This window comes from Gorilla gorilla, chromosome 13 (genome assembly GCF_029281585.2).
Source record: "Gorilla gorilla gorilla isolate KB3781 chromosome 13, NHGRI_mGorGor1-v2.1_pri, whole genome shotgun sequence".
Lineage (NCBI taxonomy): Eukaryota > Metazoa > Chordata > Mammalia > Primates > Hominidae > Gorilla > Gorilla gorilla.
This window is the reverse complement of record NC_073237.2, coordinates 117,300,661-117,313,905: the sequence shown is the minus strand read 5'-3', so window position 1 is coordinate 117,313,905 and position 13,245 is coordinate 117,300,661. Positions and strand designations below refer to the sequence as shown.

General features: G+C 44.5%; 1 protein-coding gene across 1 annotated transcript in view; it reads left to right on the top strand.

Moving 5' to 3' along the window:
• TRAF1 (TNF receptor associated factor 1) overlaps positions 1-13,245 on the top strand; it is a 48,351-nt gene that overhangs the window by 4,533 nt on the left and 30,573 nt on the right. The window lies entirely within an intron of this gene.

Genomic DNA, 13,245 nt, shown 5'->3' with positions numbered 1-13,245 from the left:
AGAAAGAGGTTCTGGGAGGAAGAGTGTTGAACTGTATCAAATGCTTCAGAGAGAAGTAAGATGAAGACTTGACTATTGGGTTTAGCATTGGTGACTTTGACAGGGCAGGTTGGGTGGAGTAGTGGGAAGAATAGCCTGAATAGAGTGATTTAAGAGTAGATAGGAGGAGAGGATTTGGAGACAGGGAGTATGGACAACTCATTCAAGGAGCAAAGAAATGGATTGAGGGGAGTAGAGTGAAGGAAAGTTTAAGACGGAAGAAATAACACATTTGTGTTCTAAAGGGAATGACTCAGTAAAGAGTAAATAATTGACGATGCAGGAGAGAGAAAGGAGAACTACTAGAGTAATGTCCTTGAAGAGGTAAGAGTGGATAGGATCTGGAGCACAAGTGGAGGACTTGGCTTTAAATAAGAACATGACTAGCTCACCTATGCCAGGGGTCAGCAAACTTCTGTAAAGAGCCATGCATTAAAATATCTGTAAATATTTTAGGCTTTGTGGGCCATAATTCTCATAAGTCTCTATTGCAACTGCTCAACTCTCTCATTGTAGCATAAATGCAGCCATAGATAATGCAGAAAAGAATGGGCATGGACTAGGCAGGCTGGATTTAGCCCTTGGGCAGCAGCATACCGATCCCTGATCCATGACCCATGGTTGTAGGCAGAGAAGCTGAGCACATACAGCAGACGCTGGCAAGGGGTAGATGTGGTGAGAGTCTGTGGAAGTCCCTTTCTCAGAGAAGTAGGATGCAAGATCATCACCTGAGATGGAGGATAGGGAGGAGCAATTGGAGGTGTGACGGGAGGAAAGAAGGGTGAGACAGTTATCTAAAAGAGAGGGAGGCTGAACCAACTAAGAACTTGTAATATATTTGCTTCTTCGTATTAAGGGTCCACTTGAAGTTTCTAGTCATGAATTTAAAGTGGGACTGATCAGCATGGGTTGTGGGATTTTCTCCAGCCACATACACATCCTTTTCAGAATCTAATGAAAGCTATAGACTTATCAATTCCCTCCAATCAAGACAACCAGGAATACCTGGAACTGAACAAGGTTCAGTTTATTGAGTCTTTGCAACAAGGGAGAACACACACCATGGGGACCATAAGGCTTCTTGGTGAGAGTGCATTAGAAAAGCCTTATTATAGGATTTGTATTTGTGATAGAGTATTTGGGAGAAGCCTCAAAGAAATGGAACTTTACTCTGGATTGGATGCTTTCAGGAAGCAGGGGCAATCCTATGACCCAGTATCTTATTTCTTTTCTAGCTGGGAGGAAAAGTAGCAGCACTTACTCACTTTAGCCAGGAAAAGGGTGTGTGTGGTCATTTTTGTGGTTTGGACAATGTTCTTGTTTTTATATCCTGCTCAAACATGATTATAGAGTAGTCATTTTTAGTATGGATCCATTTTGTCTGATGTTGATGTTCTATGACATCAGACACAGAGAACACCCCAGCCTGGCTCTGGGCACCAGACTGGCTCCCAGGGACACCAAGGCCTCACGCCAGTTGTCCAGGGCCACTCTTCTCTTTCACAGACCCCTGTCCCAGAAACATGCACATACACACACCATGCTCACAGCTTCATACCTGACAGAGGCCCCCCGCCACCAAAAGTCCACTCCTTCTCTGTTTCCATCATTATAGTCAGATATGTGTATGTTACATGCACAGTCATGAATTATACAAATCTAAAATGCCCACACCAGAAAGGACCTAGAGCTCATCTCATCCGATTCCTTCATTTTTGCCTGTGAACATGGAGGTCCAGAGGAGCAGCTTGTCTAGGATTATGGTGCTGATAAATGGAAAGGCCAGGACAGAAGCCCAAGTGAGGCCTCTGAACACTGCATTCTTCCCACCACTGAGATGAGCAGGAGTTACAGAGACACCAGTTTTGGCTCCCTATGAAGAAGCATTTTCTTACAGCCATAGCCATTCAAAAGTAGAGTCAGGTCCAAGTTCCTTATTGCTGGGGCCATCTGAGCAGAGTCTAGCTGCCACCTTCCAGGGATGTTTCTGGGCAATTCAAGGTAGGGGGCTTAATGTCCCTTCAGTGCTGAGAGACTTTTAATAGTCAAGAAAACATCTACTTGACTGCTTTAATAAAAAGGTGAAGTTTTCACATCTGAAAAACAGAAGTACTAATAATACCCAAGTCAGAGGATTTCTGCAAGGCTTAAATGAGATAATACAGATAATGCACATAAAATGATTAGCACAGTGCCTGGCACAATAAAAGTAACTTGTGGCTGGGTAATAATACCTCTCTGGCACACTAGAGGTGGTAAATTCAATAATTTTTTACCTGTGAACATCCTACTTAGATTCATAAAATATTGACGTTTAAAGATCCTCTAGAGATCATCTCATCAATGCCTCCCCATTTCACAGACCAGGAAGCAGGCCAGGGAGGAGCCAGGACTCACCAAGAGGGTTCCACAACAGAGCTAGGGCTAGAACCCGCAGCACCAGGCTCCTCTGCCTTCCTATATGCAGCCTGGTGTCTCCTCAGGGCCTAATAGAAACATTGCCTGCAGGGGCGAGCAGAGACCCGAGCCTGGTGGTGAGGGCCAGGGCTAACATGTCTAACAGATGAGTTGGGAGCAATCAGAGGGTTTTGGTGGTGGTGTTGTTAGGCTGGAGGGGTGTGTGTGTGTGTGTGTGTGTGTGTGTGTGTTGGTGTTGGAAGGGTGGTCGGTGGGAGGGGGGTTGAAACTGAATGAGACAAGAGAAATTGGAGTTAAGGAAAGGATTGTTTGGCTTAATAATATATTTTCCAAATAAAGAACCTTTAGGAAATTAGAGCCAGGACTAGACTGTAATTCTCTGAGGACAGAGGAAGAGGAAGGGAAAGGAGATATGCTTAGAGTTGGAGGAGAAGGCAGAAAGGTTTCCTGAGTCTGTTGGGGCCTTGGGGCAAGGCTGGTCGTCATTCATCCTCTTCTTGCCTCCTCCTTTCACCTCTAAAGGCAAAAGGCCAAACTGTGGTCTGTTCATTAAATAAATGCTGGGTGTCGAAATTAAAATGGCTCATTGGTTTGGCTATGTTGTGTGTGTGTGACTGACAGACAGAGAGAGAAAGGATGAGTTAGTATGGGGAAGTGATACAGTGAAGAAGTAAGACATTGAACCATGAAACAGAGGAGCTGCCCTGACTTGTGGCCTTGGGAGAGTTCCTGAACCTCATCAAGTCTCAATTTGCCCATCTAGAAAGCGGAAGTAACATTATCAGCCCTAATGGGTTATAATGATTAGGAAAAACACCTCAGTGCCAACTCAGGAGCCCACAATCTGTGGCAGTCAGCTGGAGTGTGATTTCCAGCTGTCTTAACTCTCTAGGCCTCAGTTCTATCTTTTAAAAATAATGAAAGAATTTCCCCCAACCCAATTTACAGATTTGTTGCAAGGAAGAAATAAGATCAAACAAGTGAGAGAAATTTTAAAATGTAGAATCTTGCACAAATATAAACATAGCATTAAAAACAAAAAGCATCTTTGTGCTAAGATACCATAGACAGAGACTGCCTGGTGTGCTTTTTTAAAAATTGGGAAAAGACCACTATCTTAAAAAACAACCTCCTCCAGTGCCTCGAATTTTCCCATTTGCCTTCCTCTTTTGGTCCTCAGGACTGTCAGCCTTAGAACAACGCTATGCAAAGTGTGGTCCCTGGCCGCCTGGGAATTTGTCAGGAATGCAGATTCCCAGACCCCACCCCAGACCTACTGAAACAGAAAATCTTGGGAGCAGAGCTCGGAGATCTATATTTTAATAAGATATCCAGGCCCGGCGCGGTGGCTCACGCCTGTAATCCCAGCACTTTGGGAGGCCGAGGCAGGTGGATCACGAGGTCAGGAGATCGAGTCCATTCTTGCTAACTCGGTGAAACCCCGTCTCTACTAAAAATACAAAAAAATAGCCGGGCGTGGTGGCGGGTGCCTAGAGTCCCAGCTACTCGGGAGGCTGAGGCAGGAGAATGGCGTGAACCCGGGAGGTGAAGCTTGCAGTGAGCCAAGATTGCGCCTCTGCACTCCAGCCTGGGTGACAGAGTGAGACTCCATCTCAAAAAAAAAAAAAAAAAAAAAAAAATCCAGGAAAATTATAGGCATGTTAAAGTTTCAGAAGTGTTGTTTAAGAGCTTGTGAAAGTGCAGGTTCTTATTCTATAGGTCTGGGATGGGTCATCCTGTTAACTTTTGTACAGTTTTAATAATTTTTCTTTTTTTCTTCTAATTAGCATCGTTTTATAATTACAGGTTGAGCATCCCAAATCTGAAAATCCAAAATCTGAAATGCTTCAAAATTTGAAACTTTTTGAGTACCAACATGACACCACAAATGAAAAATTCCACACATAAGTACTTAACACAAACTTTGTTTCATGTAAAACATTGTTTAAAACATTGTATAAAATTACCTTTAGGGGATGTATATAAGGTATACATGAAACATAAATGAATTTTGTATTTAGACATGGTCCCATCCCCAAGATATCTTATTGTATGTATATGCAAATATTCCAAAATCTGACAAAAATCTGAAATCTGAAACACTTCTGGTTCCAAGCATTTTGGATAAGGATTACTCAACTGGTACCTTAGTCTGATTAATTTATTCTCAGCTTCTGTGTATTTGTTCTTAGGGATTTTTTTTAACTTCACCTTTTTTGTAATGTTCCTAGCAAATGTTATTCATGTTATTTCACTTTTTAAAAATTATGCCATTGCTCTAGTGGCCGAGCAGGAAGCAAAGGAATACAGGGCCAGCATGCTGCTGAATGGGCCTGGCAGCAGCAGAACTACATGAAGAGGCCTCTGTGTTCCTGGAGGTTTATGGACAGAGGTCCTTGTGTAACTTAATATTCCAGACCCCGTGTCCTAAGCAGAGTAGCTGCAACCCAGAAACAGCCTCTGCAAAGGAGCCTTCAGTACCAGATCCAAGCCTCACTTTGTGTCCTCACTCCCACTTGCTCATTGGCCCCTGACCCAGCCTTCAGGATTTCAACAGCAAGCCGAAGAGCAGGTGCTCCTGTCAGCTTTTCTGCTCACTCTGGCTCCTGTGGCCAGACCCAAGTTCATACAGCAGATCTTTCCTGCCCTGCGTGGGCCTTTGAGACTGTGGAGGGTGGGCCTGCTTGGTTGATTACTACTGCTGCTGCTTCTAGTTCCATTGACCCACCAGGGACAGCAGCTCTGATTCGGCCTATGCCTGCCCTCCGCCACCTCCCTCCTTCCTTTCTCCCTTCCCCTCCCCCCTCTCCCACATACCAGAAATCACTGTCTTGGCACTTGGGATTTGAAAGTTTGCCCAACAAATGAAAACTGATCTTACCTGTCTGCAAAGCAATTCGACAATGCATTTCAGGAGCCAAAATATGTTTATATTTCTTGATCCAGTAATCCTTCTCCTGTTGAATGATTTATATAAATTCCCAAAAGGAAAAAAAAATAGTTGGTACACAAAGATCTTCTGTGGAAGATTAATTATTCATTTAATAAATATTTATTGAGTGCCTCCTGCATGCCAGGCACAGTTCTAGATGGTGTAATCAAGATAAACAAAGTCCCTGCTCTCCTGGAGATTATGTTATAATTGAGGAAAAAGACAATAAATACCCACTTAAAGAGGGAAAATAATATATTTACTAAATTCTCTGCAGAGGAATTTTTTTTTTCTTTTTGAGATAGAGTCTCACTCTGTTGCCCAGGCTGGAGTGCAGTGGTGTGATCTTGGCTTACTGCAATCTCCGCCTCCCAGGTTCAAGTAATTCTCCTGCCTCGGCCACCTGAGTAGCTGGGACTACAGGTGCGCACCACCATGCCCAGCTAATTTTTCTTCTTTTAGTAGAGACGGGGTTTCACCATGTTGCCCAGGCTGGTCTCAAACTCTCAACCTCAAGTGATCCGCCTGCCTTAGCTTCCCAAAGTGATGGGATTACAGGTGTCAGCCGTCGCGCCTAGCCTCTGCAGAGAATTTTTTAAAAGTTCTATGATATAGAATGACTCAGTGGCTGCTCTAGATTGCATGGTTAGGGAAGGTCTATCAAATATCACTAAATAAGGTGGCATTTAAGCTGAGATTTTCTTGACAAGAAGGAACAACCACATGAAGGTCCAGGCTGGTGCGTGTAAAGACCCAGGGGTCCAGGGAACAGCGAGAAGGCTGACGTGGCTGGATCGAAGAAAGCAAGTGATGGACAATGAGGTCAGAGAAGTGAGAGGGGCGAGATCACTGGGATTTTGTAAGAACTGGTGAGATGTTTGGATTCTATGCAGTTGAGAGTATTAAGCAAAAGGGCATGAGACCAGGTTGTAGATGAGAACAGAGTCAGGGGAGACCAGTGAGGAGCTGGTGCCATTGTCATGTGACAGGTAACAGTAGCTTCAACTAGAAAGGAAGAAAAGGAGATGAAGAGACAGGGATGAATTCAGGATAGTTTTGGAAGTGGTGCTGAGAGGATTTGCTGAAGGAATCAGGGTGGGGTAATGAATGCAGAGGAGTCAAGGATAACTCACGGATTCCTGGCTTGCACTGCTGCAGATGCCATTTACACAGCTGGAGAAGACAGGAGAAGGTACACATTTAGGAAAACAAGGAAAGAAGATGTTATGGGTTGAACACTATGTCACTCAAAAAGATATGTTGAAATTCAAATCTACAGTACCTCAGAGTAGGACCTGATTTGGAAATAAGTTTGTTGCATGTGTAATTAGCTAAGGTAAGATGAAGTCACACTGGAATAGGTGGCTCTTAATCTAAAATGACAGGTATCCTTATGAGAAGAGGGAAATGTAGACACAGGGATACGCAGAGAAAACCTCATGTGAAGATGCAGACACTGGGAGAGGACGGTCGCATGCAGACAGAGGTAGAAATTGGAGTGATGCATGTACAAACCAAGGAAGGCAAAGAACCACTGCTGTCACCTGAAGCCAGGAGAGAGGCACGGGACGGGTCCGCCCTCAGAGCCGGCCAGAAGAAACCAACCCTGCCGAAACTGCTTTCAGACTTCTAACCTCCAGCCCCGTGTGAGAATACATCTCTGTTGTTTCAAGCCACCCAGTTTGTGGCACTTTGTTACCCAGCGCTCACAAGCTAATACAGAAGAGAAGAAGGATTTCTGTCAGGGCTTTGTTATGTTTAAGAAGCCTTTTAGACATCCTTGTGGAGATATCAAGTAGGAATTAGCCTAGAATTACTATGAATCTAGAATTATGGTATATAAAGCAATGCACTGTAATTTATTGAAGTACTTTGTGTGATATAAAAAACCTGACATATAAATTAATAGTTCAAAAGGGGGAAATTGTAATTATTACTCATAATTACATGTAAATGACAGAATGCATATTCCATGAAATATTATGCAGCCTCTAAAAAGAATAATTTTAAAGACTAGGTAGGAACATGAAAAATGCTTATGATCATCACAAAGGCAGTGATTGCCACTTTGTAATAACTGCCTATGAATGGGAAGCAGATGTCAAACTTTATGGATTCAAATCATAGCTTCAGCTCTTCTGAGTGCCCTGAGATACACAGCGTGTCAGTATCCTGTGCATTATGTGTGTTCCCTATATTTGCAGCACCAGGGTAAATGAACACAAGGCTGAATTGCAAAGTGCCGAGATGATAAAGTAAAGAAGCAATCGGAGTAGATATGGAATTAAGCAAGGATAACTTCCTGGAAGCACATGGCCTGGGACAGGAAGCTTATCATGGGCCAGACATAGTGCCAGCATCAAGGGTACACTCAGGACAAGCCCCTGTAAGTCCTTCTCTGGAAACACATCTGTGCTGGAGCTCCTGCCACCCACAGCCTTCTCATTGATTTCTTATGGCCTTCTATCCCACTGTGAGCTCCTGGCGGACAGGGGCTGTATCTTGTTCTTCTCTGTATCCTAAGCACAAGACCTGACACTTGGTAGGTATAAATTAAAGTCTATGACAATTAATAGAACATCAGAACCATAATTTTACTGTCTTTGTTTACAAGAACTTGCAACAAAGGCACATTAATACTGAGTCCCTCAACCTGTGAACATGAGAATACCGAGCAGTTAAGGGTTTAAAGCCTGAAGCACAGCTGATTTTTCAGGTAATGGTTAAGTGCCTTCATCTGAGGTAAGCCCAAGCTTTTAGTTGCTTTGGAAGATGTGATAGAGGCAAACAACACCAATTAGAAAAATATAATGGAAGGAGAGATCCCATTTTACAAAAGCAAATATAATTGCTAAATTAAGTAAATAAGACTCCCTGTGCATACTCATAAGTCAACTTTATTTTGCCTTCCAGCTCCCTATAAAGATTTATTCAAAGGGAAGGGAGAGATGTCCTTTCTCTATCCTTTAAGGAAAACTCAAGCATCTTATGACTGTTGTGATCACTCTTAGGAACTAAAAAGTCCTATGATCACTTCAGTCACCAAACAACTCTATTCATAAATTTGATGTTCAGTCCTATACAAAAGCAAAATTCTCAACTTGATTTAAAATACAATCTTCTGTCCCAAACGGGGCTTGCTGCAGGTTTGGGACCCCTATAGCTGGGAATAGTGTCACGGGCAGCTGCTTCTTTCCCTGGACTTTCCTTCTCAGCTTACTAAGGCTGCTTAGTGTGGCTGCTTCTTTCTTTAAGATTGTAATAAATTTAAAATGCGTAACATAAAATTTACCATCTTAACTACTCCCAAGTGCACAGTTCAGTAGTGTTGAGTATATTCACATTGCTGTGCAAGCTGTGACTTCTGACCTCTCCAGCGCTAGAGGGATTGGTAGGGAGGAAAGGTAGAAGAAAGGGGAGCAGAAGAGCTTACTTGACCAGTACTACCATAAGATGGCTTTCAAGGGCTTTAAAGCAGACTCGGACTCTTTCATGGGCATGTCCATGGGCTTTTTAGACATTCCCCCAATCTCTCTCTTTTTATTTTTGAGAAGAAGTCTTGCTCTGTCACCCAGGCTAGAGTGCAATGGCATGATCTTGGCTCACTGCAACCTTCACCTCCCAGGTTCAAGCGATTCTTATGCCTCAGCATCCTGAGTAGCTGGGATTACAGGCGTGCACCACCATGCCAGGATAATTTTTGTATTTTTAGTAGAGATGGGGTTTCACCATGTTGGCCAGGCTGGTCTTGAACTCCTGACCTCAAGTGATCCACCCGTTTTGGCCTCCCAAAGTGCTGGGATTACAAGTGTGAGCCACTGTGCTCGGCCACTCCCCCAGTCTCTAAAGACCTTTCACCATTCCACGTTCATTGCACCGCACTGTATCCCATCGTTCACTCCTTCTGCCACCGTAGGAATCCAGCAATGTGTTCAGTTTGTCACCCTCCCCCACTGGACAAAACTAAGAGGCCTTTCACATCAGCTTCCTTGTGCATGGCCTGCTTCTAGTCCATGGGAACAGCGTTCTTTGCCCACACCAACTTTAGGAATTGAGGCTGATCTGAGCAGAGCCACCTCTCCTTTGTCTTGTTTGTCTAAAATGGTGCCCATATCTCATTGTTAAGATTTCTTGGGTGGCTGGTATATGCTATCATGAGACAAAGCTCACCATGTTTCCCCTTCTCAAACTACCATTGACATTATTATGTGCATGCATACACACACACACACACACACACACACACACACACTCATACCCATATAGGAGAATCCAAGATGAATCCAACACTGTTTCTTAAGGGATTCAGTCTATTAGGGGAACTACAACATGTGCCCATAAGACAAGTACAAGGCAGGTTCATTTCTGCTGCATGCAGTGGAGAAGGCTCCATGGAGAAGATGGCCTCTGAGCTGGGTCTGGGGAAGAATGACTAAGGTTTAGATACACTGAAATGAAGTTATTTCTGAGAGGAGAAGTAATGTAAGCAAACACCCAGCAGTGGGACTCAAGGGAGGCACAGACAGAGACCCTTAAGCAGTTTGCTTATATGAGACAAGTGGAAGATAAGGCCAAGCCAGACCAAAAACGAACAAGATAAAGAGTTTGGATTTTTTCCTGCAGGAACTGAGACATTTTGAAAGTTTCTGGACAGCGCTGCAGGATGGAGGATGGATTAGGGAGGGTAGTGACTAACTCTTGGTGAAATGTAGGGTCCCATTAAGAAGAAAAACAAAACAAAAACCTTTCAGGACCTGCTTTCTTTCCCAGAAAAAACCCTGCCCTTTGGAGCCTCTCATGCGTTTGGTTGATAAAGGCATTTGATCCTGTTTTTTACTGTTAGTTAAGGGGCCTTGGCACAGCTGCCAGTCCCAGGAGCCTATTCCCAGCTCTGAGTCCTGGTGGGGCTGCTTGACCCATTCCCCTGTGTCCCCCAAAGACTGTGTCCCCCAAAGATTGCTCTCTGGTAGCATACAAGGAGAAAGGCTTGCCTTTCTGGGCAGCCGGGCCAAGGAACCCTGGCCTCTGATGAGTCCAGCTACAAAGGCTCCACCCTGGGCCCCACTGAACTCAGACCTGCAGCCAAATGGAAAAAATCCAGGAGGCTACGAAGCCAAGAAAAAGAAGATTTGGATTCAAATCCTAGCTCTTCCCCTTCCCTTTCTGACCTTGAGAGACCTCACTGAGCCTCTATGTCTTAATCTGTAAAATGGAAACAAAAGCAACTACCCTACAGGTTTACTTGCCAAGATGAAATGACAGAGATTTGTAAGTATACCTTGCACATAGCAGCCATTCAATAAATATTCCTCGCACCTCTTCCCCCAAAATCTCTCTGTGTCTCCATTCCCTCACTTATTAAATGTGATGGAGACCCAAGAATAAAGTTGAATGAGGTGATTTTCCCAAACCTCTGTCATCTGCCCCACACAGAGGCCCTTGGGAGAGCAGAGGGCCTTCATCTGAGCTCTTGAAGCTATTTATTCTTTTATTTTCAAAAACGTAAAAAAAAATCACAAAAGACCCCTTACTGGTAATAACACTGGCACACACTTGCAATGGGCCAGTATCCTCTAACCGCTCCTCACTACCACCATCTGACTTAGGTTCCCATCTGTAAAGCAGCCTGGGGCAGGTCCCATCTGCAACTGCCCACAAGGTTGGGAGGACAGTGCCCGGCAGAGGGCGCTCCGAGTGTAACCTCCTAGCCAAGGCCCTGGGGGAAGGCAACAGGCCAAGGAAAATTCTGGTGGAAAAAATGAAGAAAGGATTCCAGGTTTATGAGTCTCAGACTTTGAAAAACAAAACTGCTGAGTTGTCTCCTGAGTTAGGAAAAAGAACACCACAGCCGCCTCGAGATTTCCAGGAAACTATTTCTGAAGGCTTTGGGCAAGGCTGGCAGGGGGCTGGCAGGGGAAACTTGGGCTGCCCCAGCTTAGGGTCCAATGCCCTGGCGGGTGGGAGATGGAGGTGGGCGGTGTGCATGTGGGAAAGTCAGTGTGCGTGTGTTCTTCAGCATGGTGGGGCTATGTGGGTTTACATGTGCCCTGTCTGTACACGTTTGTATGAGCCTGTGGATACAATCCCACCAGTACGTATTGAGCACCTTCTGTGCTCCACTGGGCATAGTGCCAGGTGATGGGATGCACCAGCAAATGAAACACAGTCTCTAAATTCATAAAGCTTAGTTTAGAGAAGGATGCAAAGTAACAGGCAATTTTAATTCAGAGTGCAGGCATCTGGGTGGTGGTTTGTGCAGCGGTTCAGAACACTGGCTTTGTGGTCAGGCAGCCTAGATTTTGACATGATCTTAGAGATCTTTCTGACGTTCAGTCTCCTTAGGTGGAAAGTGCAAATATTAAAACCACATCCCGGGAGATACTATGTGTGTGTCAATGTCCAATGAAGGTCTCTATTATGTGTGTGCAGGGTCCACATCTGGATGAACAATGTGAACAGCCCGGGTGAGTTACATGTGGGCACGTTCACACATCTGCTTTTGTTGTGTTTATGGAGTGCCAGGCTCTACCAGAGGTCACAAATAGTGGCCCACAGACACAGTTCATAGGGATGCTCATTTGGTTTGGGTTTATTTTTTGGCTTATAGGGTGTTCTAAATATCAAGTCATTTCATATAAAAATCCAGATTTCCAACTTCTTTTGAAATCTTGGATAAGCCAGCCATCCTGCGAGCATGTGCGTGTGTATGCCTGCCTGCCACAGTCTCTGCTTCCTGATAGATACGTCCTTCCCAGGGTCACCCTCCCCCTTGGCCAGTGTCCAGGGCTGTCCTTGGAGGGGTTCCAAGACTGCTCAGGAGAGCTGGTGTGTAGACATGTTCCCTGTGAAAGGAGAAGCAGGACTGAGCAGGAGCTGGTGCCAGGGCCCCAGGGCTCCCCAAGCAGTTCCAGTTTCAGCAATCACAGGGGCCAGAGAGAGCCATGGGCCCTACCCACAGCTCTCTGGCTGTGCAGCTGGGCACTGGTTACAGAAGATAGTAACCAAGGATGGCAGTTAGTTAGACAGAATGGCTTTTCTTATCTATTTGATTTTGCATTTTAAAATGTTACAAGTGCACATCTGAAATGATTAAGACAATGATCTCCAGAAAGTGTTGCTAGATATATATGCTAGAATTATTTTTTAAATTTACAAAAAGATTGTAGGCTCATGCCTATAATCCCAGCACTTTGGGAGGCCAAAGCAGGAGGATCGCTAAAGCCCAGGAGTTTGAGACCAGCCTGGGTAACATAGTGAGACCCTGTTTCTAAAAAAAAAAAAAAAAATTTTGTTTTTAATTAGCCAGGCGTGGTGGTGCATGCCTGTAGTCCCAGTTGCTTGGGAGGGTGTGGTGGGAGGATCACTTGAGCCCAGGAGGTGGAGGCTACAGTGAGCCATGATCACAACATTGCACTCCAGCCTGGATAAAGGAGTGAGACTCTATCTCAAAAAAAAAAAAAAAAAAAATTGCAAAAAGGCTAATGGTAGAAGCTAAACACATATTTGTTAAATACATCTGGGTAACCCACAGGTGTGAAAGGTAGGGTTAATATTTCCTAGTATCCCAGAATCCTCTTATGACGGCAAAGAAGTCCCTCTTAATATATCATTACTGGGCCCCCACTGTGTACAAGATGCAGGCTAGGCACAAAGGAGCCTACAGAGATGTCTGTGCCCTGCTTCTTGGCCCTCAGGAAACTCAGTCTTGTGGAGACATATCCAAGGAGAAACGAATGCAGGAATAAAAGGACAGAGTTATTACTAAGATGTCTTGAGACAATAGGGCATCAGAATACAGAGGAAGAGGCTTCTGGACCTTGGACTGACTGTGCAAGTTCATTTCTCTCTCTGGGCCC